The following is a 10,466-nucleotide window of genomic DNA, read 5'->3' as shown; positions in this document are numbered from 1 at the left end:
ATGGTCACCAAATAATATGGTCACTCGGATTCAGCCAATCTGTCCACCAAATACTAGACATTTAGCTAATACAAGAGGTAAACGCACTTACACAGGTTGGTCCGGAAATGTTCAAATTAGGTCTAAAAGCTATACTGGCCGGAGTCTTATACTGAGGGGGTTAATAAATAAATAATAATTTGTCCGCCTTTCATGAGGCATGCTGAGTGGAAAATTTGACTAAAGTTATTATCTTTTTAAGGTTTGCAGGAGTAACATTTTCTCTTCAGAGCATTCGGTGTAGAGAAGGACATCGATCATGATCCAATGTGACCTTACATAACCTGATCAACAAAAACAAGTAACAAAATAATTTAGTAATGGTACATTTTCTTGAAAATTGCACAGCGAGTACGGTAGCAAGTACTAACATTGAACATAAGTATTATTTTACCTATTTTTAATGCCATCACATTCTCATTTGCCACTTAATATATGGTCATTTATGAAATAAAGGGTTAAAACAATCTTCAAGCGTTTTATAGAACTTCGGCCCAATAAAACATGCTATTCCTCACCCTCCAGGAGTTCTGGGAATTTACCTCCTTCCAGGCATCTCACAAAGCTCCTTAGTAATGGCAGAAAGTCCCTCGACCTCAGGTTGAAAAAATTATGTAAGGATGGTTACTACTATCCACAGCTGGTCGAATTTTGTTGTAATAAATGTTAAATGTGGCTTCCATCGGCTAATTGGAAACTCTAAAGGGAAGTCTCAAGTAAATCGTCTCTACATCAGTACTTGCATGATTACGAAATAGCATCAGCTGTTCTTTGACAAGGTGCATTTTTAACTGCGTTTTTCTCTCTCTCTCTCTCTCTCTCTCTCTAATATGTCATACCCATTTGGACATGTAAAACTGACTGCTTGTGAAGATAAACCAAATCTACATAGATTGACAATGAACAAAGAAAGTAGCTATGACAAAACAGGTAATAAAAATCACGACTGGAACTAAAACTACTTCACCAGTTGCGAAGATAGGTACCTACATGACCACTACAAAACCAAACGATATGTCATTTGTTTAGGTAATGCAAGATTCAAAACACCCTCTGAACAATGCAAAGTCATCTTGAAAACAAAAACATAAGATGAATTTACTTATTTACAACCTTGACAGGAAAACTATTGGAACATTTTTCCGCTTTTAAACGCGCCCATTTAGTAGCACATTGTTTAAAATGGCGCCTTGCGTGGCAGTCTGCGTTCAGTAGCAGTAGCTGTAGGTACACTAGCTACGTGCTTTTCGGTTATTTTTATATCACACCTTTTCCCGCTAGTCTTCCGTTTTAGCTGTCCAACTTCTTCCAGTTTGCTCTTCGTTAAGTGTTCTCCCATTAAATCCAATGAGCACAGAGAGCGTAGAATTGTTACTCATTATCGGATTCAATTATTCAAGACTATAATTATGACACTCCAAAATACTTCGGACGGCAACCTATAATAAAAGAGATAATTGGCAACTTTCTTTGAAATGCTTATCGCCACCATGAATGATGATTACTATGTTTGGTGTATGTGCGTAATTTCCCGCTTGTTATATTTCCAACTGTATTTCCATTTTACTATAAAATTCAAAATGTTACTTTTATGACATCAACGTATCAACATATGCATACTTACTTTTTAAATTTGCGTAACACTTGAAAACATCCCTCTACGAAAGTGTTACTAGCCTTAGTAACAATTACAATTGTTACGTACTGAGCAGTGTGCATTTGTTACAAATAAAACTTTTCAAGAAGGTATTATAATAAATTATTCTCTGCAGATTTTTACAAATCATTTACCCCTATTCATTGTGGATATTAAGATGAACATTTTCTGTAGTGTAAAGAAATACAACTCATCAAACACGTCTCTCTGTCTGTCTGTCTGTCTCTCTCTCTCTCTCATTCTCTCTCTCTCTCTTTCTCTCTCTCTCTCTCTCTCTCTCTCTCTCTCTCTGTTGTAACGGTGCATAAGGGGATTAAATGAGCCGCGCCAACGATCCGGCTAAGGCAACGGGGTCGTCTTTCTATACAAGGTATTTGCATTACTTCTTCCGTCATGCAAACACACACACACACACACCCACAATTGGTCTGCTGATGCCAAGCGGCTGGACAATGTCGCTTATTGAAACGATAGCCTTATGAAAGTTACTGACGACCGTGAGCATGAGATGCTCTACGTTCGCCAGTTTTCAAAATTACCCGAGTACGTCCGTTGACTTTTCCCGCCATGTGTGACGTCATAAGATAGGAGACGAGATTGCGGCGATTTTCATCTGGTTTTATGAGCCCATTTTCGAAATACCTAATTATGTTAGGTATGTAAGTAACTTTTTTTCGTGTAAACTTCCAACAAGCATTAGATACTATGTTTCAGCATTCACGATTCATATCTCGATTCAAACTATTTCTCCTTGATTTTTCATAACATCAAAGTGAATTTTTTAATACGTTTCGTTGAGGAGAACGGAAACTTCTGAAGGACTGGTGCAGGATAGTTTTGAGTGAGTGTGCATGATTATTATACCAAGTTTTGATGTAAATGAACCTCACTGGTAATTTCGCGTCATGCTTTATCGATATTCCATGATTGAATAAATTTTCGCCAATTTCCCATAATAAAAAAGAAAGAAGGAAAAACCTGGTCCTGTGTTACAGGTAAGCTGGAATCCAGTCACCTCACTCTTGCTCTAATTAGTAATAAATCGACTTCCATATTTCCTGGAGGTAACTGGGTTTCTTCTTCATAACGACGCTTGATTACTGCCACCAAAAACGTTCCTAGAATTTAGCTTTACTGCTCCTTTAACCAGGTAAACAAATATACGCTACTGAACTCCATAATCGAAAGCAACATCTGTTCTCGGGCAGTTTGCTCACATAACTGAAAAAGGTAAAATTTCTCGGACAATAGAACTAATAAAGGTGACGGGTTATTGCAATGTGTGTGTTTTTTATATGTACATTAATATATATATATATATATATATATATATATATATATATATATAGTATATATATATATGTATATATATATGTATATTATATCTCACGAAGATATAATTATATACTGTTTCTTGTTCAAGCAAGAATCTTGTTCAGAAACAATGTTATAGAAATCTAATCGAAACGGCATGTAGTATTCAATTCGGTTAAAACAATAACTTTAACGGCAGTATAGGTTTATTCAAGACAGATCCGCTCTTTCTTCATATGAAAAATCAATACAGTTATGTAATACATTGACTTAGGTTTCACTAAATTACCTATTTAGCCTCATTAGACTGTCAACCTTCCCTGTTTGACGAACTATGTACTAGACGATTTATATTTTATATTACGCTTTATATTATCCTGTAACAGTTGTAAGCACCGTTAACTTGTTTATGTTTTATGTAAGTTTTGAAATCAAATGTAAACATGTCTCATAGATGTTTTTCTTAAAATTGGAAGAGGTCTGATTGGGGGGCGAAACTGTTGGGACAAATTAAGAACTATTCTCTCTCTCTCTCTCTCTCACTACGTGTGTGAGTGTGTGGTTTCGCCTTCGTTTCCTTTGTGGAGTACGCCGATATTTATATATAATATAATTATATAAAATACGGCGAAACTGATTAATCTACACTGTTTCGCCGAGTTTAGCAGTAGCCAATCGGGATCAAATGTCCCTGAGTGACTTAGTGTTTTCACGAATTTCTTGAAAATTTCAGGGATTTCGTGAACTTCCTCGTTTCACAGTCTTACTGCAATATATATATATATATATATATATATATATATATATATATATATATATATAGATAGATATATATATATATATATATATATATATATATATATATATATATATATAGATCTATATATATATATATATATATATATATATTATATATATATATATATATATATATATATATATATATATATATATATATATATACTATATCCATATATATATATATATATATATATATATATATATATATATATATATATATATATATATATATATATAATATTATAGATCATGTGTAATACACATCTCACTGATGTCAGAATAACAAGGTAACCAGGATAATAGGATAAATCCACATTTACTAAGTATACGACAAAAACATTAGGGTTACGATTACGGATAACAGCGAACAGAATGGAAAGTAATCCTTTTGCAAGCTCGCATTCCGGTCACAATGATGGTATTCATAAAGTTGATTTTAAAAGATATCGTGATCTAGAACTATGAGGCTGTATATAACGCACTGTGGCTGTTACAAAATTCTCAAAATCGCATATCGTTCTCCGACATACTGTCTACACAACTCCTTCAGATCCATAATTTCACTGAGAGCGAATACTGTATTTGAGCTTATTGAAACCCAACACACACATTTTACATACACACATACACACACACATACATACTATATATATATATATATATATATATATAATAATATATATTATAATATATATACATATAGTATATGATATAGTATATATATATATATAGATATTATATATATATATATATATATATATATATATATAATATATATATATATATATGGATGGATATACTATATAATTATAGACAAAATCTGCCAGTCCCTTATTTTGCCACAATTTCTTTTCGATTTTTTTTTTTAATTTTTTTAAGTACACCTCTTACTGCAAATCCCTAGACCAATAATGAAGAAATGCTGATGCTCCCGTCCAAACTAGAATCCCACCAAATATGCCAGAGAGGTTGCCAAATTGTTTATCTTTTCCACTCCATCGCGTACTCAGCACGAAGGATACAAGTTGTCATGAAATGACACATTTAATTTTCATTTCCATTAAAAGGCAAGGTGTTAATTTCTTTATCATTAACTTTACTTTAGATTTTGTGATTTACTAATTAATAATTATTAATTATTTTTAGTTACAAGTGATATTTTTTCGCCTGTATTTCGCAAATGCGACAAGAGTTTCCCTCCGTTTTTTTCCGCCTTAATGTTGGGGTAATGTGCGGCTGTCCGGGTTACTGTGCACACAAGGCAATTGAAGGGGACATTCTTGGAACCCAATAGTGGCGAGAGCTGCTATTCTGTATTGGTTATACTATGTAATTAAGTGTACTTATCTTCCTGAAGACGACGAACCAGCTAAGTATCTTATATAAGTTAATTTGCATGTTTGGCCAAATGTGTATAGGAGTTATATAAGAATGCTAGGTTAGTTCTCGTGTCTGCGTTTGGTGACTACCAACGAGATTTAAGGTAAATAGAAGTTGATTTCTGGTTTGTAATAAAATTCCAGTGCCTAAAATTCCTATCGTTCTTGCCTTCTTAAAGAAAATTATGTGCTGTGGACCATTTTGAGCAATCGGAGGATATAATTTCACCACACAAGTCTTCCTGCTCATGCCCACAAACACCTGTTGAATAGCTTGGATGAGACTCAATTTCACCATCGTTATAGTTCTCCAACTTTCATTGTTTTGCAGGGCCAATTTATAAATATATGCTTGGTAATATATCTGGTAAAAATTTTACCTAAAGACTATATATATATATATATATATATATATATATATATATATATATATATATATATATATATATAATATATAAACTACGTTACGATGGTGAAATTTGGTCTATTCGAGCTCTGGTAACGTGTAGTTAGACATACAGCCACCAGAGCGGCGCAGCTGCTTTGAGTTGCAGCAGTTACGAGTTGCAATTAGTCGGGAACAGCGGAAGTTAAGTGATTAGTGCGTGCTGCGATTTTTTTTAATCATTGTGTTTATTTCGTACAGTAAGCAGCTTATAATTGCAGAAATGGATACACAAATCCTTCAAGAGAAAATCGAAGAACATTTCAACGGTAAGCAAAGCTAACTGAAATTTATTTACCCATAACTCTGTTCTCGTCATGAAATGTCTTGTCAGCCTTCCCTTGTTAACAGTCTTGTATTTTCAGCAGTTATTGCAGCACAGGTGCCGAGACGATTTCAATTTTGAAATCAGAACATCATTACTCTTACATATGCTATATAATGAAACGGAATCCTGCTTTTTATTGAAAATGCTTAGTAGGCCTATAGGGCTAAAGTCACTGGTTGCGTCAAGTATCGTTTTCTAAACATGTTACTGTTGATATATGAGGGTACCTGCTTTATTTTGTCACCATTAAGATTTTTTCGTAGTAGCTAGGCTTGTAGGATACCGACTATGGCCGCAATTTTTCAGGTGCAGAATTGTAAAGTCAACGTCAGAGTTATTTAACTAAAAGCATTTCAGCAAACGTTTCTCAGCGAAATTCCGAACGTCACACTTGGTGAGAGTTTTTCTGGACGATGTAAACATACCTTAGCCCTTTAAATCCCATTTCATTATTTATGATTATTTATTTTTCAAATTTTAAGATTGCTTTTAAAATACAATTCTAAGCAATTTTTATTGAGAAAACTTTTTTGTATAAGAGTTACTTTTTGCGTAAAATAGCTGTCACCTATAGGTGACGTTTGGGCAATGAAACCAAACAGAATTTTGTCAAAACCTGATTTTATTCATACTTTGAATTATGATACAGGTCATGTAAATTCTTTATCCTTTCTGAAGGATGCATGTAGATGGAAAATTAAGTATAATTCATATATTAATACAAATTGTTCCACTCAACATAAATTGTATAGCTGTCATTACCAAAAAAAACGTGACCTACAGTAACTTGAATATTACAAATGCTACGATTCCACCATTACTGAATAATCTGTTTTCTCTTATCATTTTGTTACTGAAATCATGCAGTGCTATGCTTTGCTTATTGGGTAATCTTATCTCTATCCTTTGTATGGAAATCATACCACCAGTGAATATGGAGGAGCAACTTTGCATTTCTGACACCTGATTCGAGTCGCTCATGACTCTCTGCACATCTGCTTTGCTTGCAGGGCTCCTTTACATGTCCTCCATCCAGGTCTTTTCTCACCATTTTGTGCACTCTTTTGTCAACACTTCCACTGCTTGGACACCTCTTTGGTAGTACTTTATAGGTTCCCAAAAACCCTTGTACAATAGAACGACTTTAGTCACAATAAGTCATTTTCGTATCTTTCAAGCATTGTGGCATGCTGCATCCAGTCCAAATGCAAACAAAGGGAACCACCATTTTTTTCCTCTAAATCCAACCCTCTGTCCTTGAATATTTTTCATCAAATCTGTCTACTCCTCCCATGAATTATTGTATACTGAAATAGCTTTGGGACACTATACACTGATTTTGGTTCGCTTTTATTTATAAACACCTACCCTCTCAACTTTAGCTACAGGATTCATACCATGGGATGTTGAAGCTAATGTAACAATACTGAATAACTGCAGTATTTTCTGTTGTTATCATTGCCATTGAACCTCTTGCCATTTTCTTCATTTGTTTAGATCCAGGAAGAGGACATTTCTCTGTTCTGTTTTCTCTAATAGTTAGTTCCTGTACCTACAAGTCCCATTTCTGACAAAATGTCAAGAAGAGGCAAACCTGTGAAAAAATTGTCAAAGTACAAACTGTAGTGATCTATATCTCTCGGCAACTTATGAAGAAGGCTCAGCACAACTACAGCTCCCAATCCCATACTGTCTTGCATGGGAAGCTGGTTTGCTTTTGACCCCTGGTAAGGGATGAAGTGGATCAGATAACCTGATGGATAGCATGCTGACCAGAGCTTATAAACAAATCGTATTGGCTTGCCATGTATGTGCTGCGCTTCCCATAATAAGGGACCATAGTTTCATCAATGGAAATATGGAGATATTACTTGTCAGCAGGTATTTTGAATTCTTGTCGAAAGATTCATTCAACAAGTCAAAGTATTGCCTAAGTTTCCCAAATTTGTCATGTTCTGGCAGATCTAAGTTGTCACAAGTATGAAGATATTGATGAATTTCAAGGAACCGGCTTATCCTAATACTACTTGCAACAAGTTCATTGTGAACATCTGATTTAGTTTCCCAAAACATTCTAATGTACCTAGGAGTCAGATACCCTGTCAATAGTAGAATAGATATATAGACCTTCATTTCTTTTTGAGTCACATTTAGTACATGATTTTTCTTCATAGCATATTTGTTCGACATTTCTACAAGAAGATTTATTATATCAGAATTATATATAGCATCAAAACATTTCACAGGTGAATCTAATTCACCATCAAAATTTACAGTCTCTAATATATTCTATTTCTTGCACAGAATAACCAATAAAAAAAATTTGGATTCTCCTTCCAATTTCTCTTCTTTCCTTTCAGTTTATTACATTTACTAATCTTTTCTGATTCATCACTGTTATCTCTAATATCACTTCCATTTCTATCATTTACAAAAACATCACATTCAGTCAAAAGTTGTGTAGAGGTAAGATGATTCAGATTTCCTTCATTTTCATCATCAGAGTCTTCATCAGTTTCTTCAGCATCATTTGGTGGAATCTGGATAATTTCCTTTATTTCACTAGTTCTGAAGCTATTTTCTTCATTATCACTGTCATCATCCTTCTAAATTAATTCTAGAATCTCATGAAGAGTCAAAATGAAACAAGAAAAGAAGTATATGTATGCAACGGAAACTGTACTATATAGTTACTGTAGTGCCTAATGTCACCTACAGGTGACAGTCAAAGATTTTGTTTGATTATCTTTATTTTTTCCAATAGGTATTTTGATCTGAACATGGTGGTATCTCATTAGACATTCATGAGTGGGAAAACAGTTAAAAAAAACTTTTCACCTACCTCTTGATTCTGCAGGAAGACATTGTAGTGGAATATTTGAAGAAGGATAAAAAAATGGCAAATTAATCTCCTTTGCTTAGCTGTAGAGACTAAGGTAAACAAAAGATTTCCAGATATCTATGAAATATAGAAAATGGAAGTGTGAAGGATCATAGAAAAGGTATTATTAGGGTAACTTCTATAACTGGGCAATAAATATGAATATTTAAAAACCTGTCACCTCTAGGTGACATTGGGCTTTCTCGGGTTAGAAAACAACTAATACTGTTCGATTCAAAGGAAACTTAGTCGTATTTTTGTGTGCGTAGCAAATCCTCGTTTAATTCATGGTTCCATCAAACAATAGGTATTTCTAAGCAACAAGTCGACACGGACTGCAGGGAACGTTCCCGTGAATACGACTGCCACTAGGGATTGGGGCGTCAAATGTATTTCGCCGTGTTTAGTGCTAGCCCCTGGGAATTAATTACAGTCGACCCACCACCCCCCCCCCCCCTTAAAAAAATAATAATAAATAATGGCAAATCCTTAAAAAGCAACCCAAATACTATAAGAAACTGTAATTTCCAAAGCAATATCCGACGCGGAGTTATTACCTAGATCTACCAAACAATATGGTTCATAGACTGGTAATGGCAAGAAAATGAAATCTGGTAGCCTATGATATATCTAGGGCATCAAACAACAGTACTCATTTGGTAGTATGCTATATCATTTAAACCTTACTCCAAGTGCAACATAATACTTTATATGTATGCAAATAATTTATCTAAGGTAAACGCGGTTATCGAGTTATTATTCCAAGGAAAAAAATTGATTTAAGAATGTCAACGAGGATAACAATGTTGGACAAGCTCTCTTCAGCACGTAAGATTATTTTACATGGCGATCAGCATGGCGGGAAAATTTCATATTTTGATAAACGCGTTTTCAAAGCCTTTGCCAAGCAGTGCCCACGAAAAGACCAAAGTAGCCAAGCAAGCTAAACAAAATGAAGTTTGATAAATGAATGTAATATAGCTTTCACCGTGAAGTTATTTCTCGCTTGACATTAAAAATGCTTGAAGGTAGGAACGCTATTGTTTATGTTAACTTGTCGTTTTAAACCTATAACAGTGATGGTTGAGGGCACTAATGTGTGTGTATGTGTGTGTACCTCACGAGAAAATAAACACACGTGCTAGACTCGGCAGAAACTTAGAAAAACAAAACAGTAATGAAACTCTAAGGGAATACTCACCAAAAAGAAGGGTAAAGTTTGGTAAGATTCCCATTACACTTTTGAGCCTCTCCAATTCAGGTTTTGGTGTTGTATATAGATAGCCTCCTGCAACTTGAGATGATGCTCCAAAGGTCTCGTTGGGGAATAGGTCAGGGGAATTAATTATTCAACGCCACAACCATCAAACCAAACAGAGACTATTTTGGCACTAGTCCTATATGGTGTTCTCCAGTACTTCTTTCAGAAGCAATTCATGCATAAACCCATAGTGCGTAAATAACTAAGCATTCACTATATGTTAAACATTCACAAAATACTCGCTATACAAAAAACTCACTAAAAATACATTAAGCACTTACTATACACTAAACACTCACTAAACCCTATATATTCAATAACACTAAAGTCACTATACACTAAACACTCACTAAACCCTAAA

This window comes from Macrobrachium nipponense, chromosome 15, assembly GCF_015104395.2.
Source record: "Macrobrachium nipponense isolate FS-2020 chromosome 15, ASM1510439v2, whole genome shotgun sequence".
Classification (NCBI taxonomy): domain Eukaryota; kingdom Metazoa; phylum Arthropoda; class Malacostraca; order Decapoda; family Palaemonidae; genus Macrobrachium; species Macrobrachium nipponense.
Note: the sequence above shows the minus strand (reverse complement) of the source record.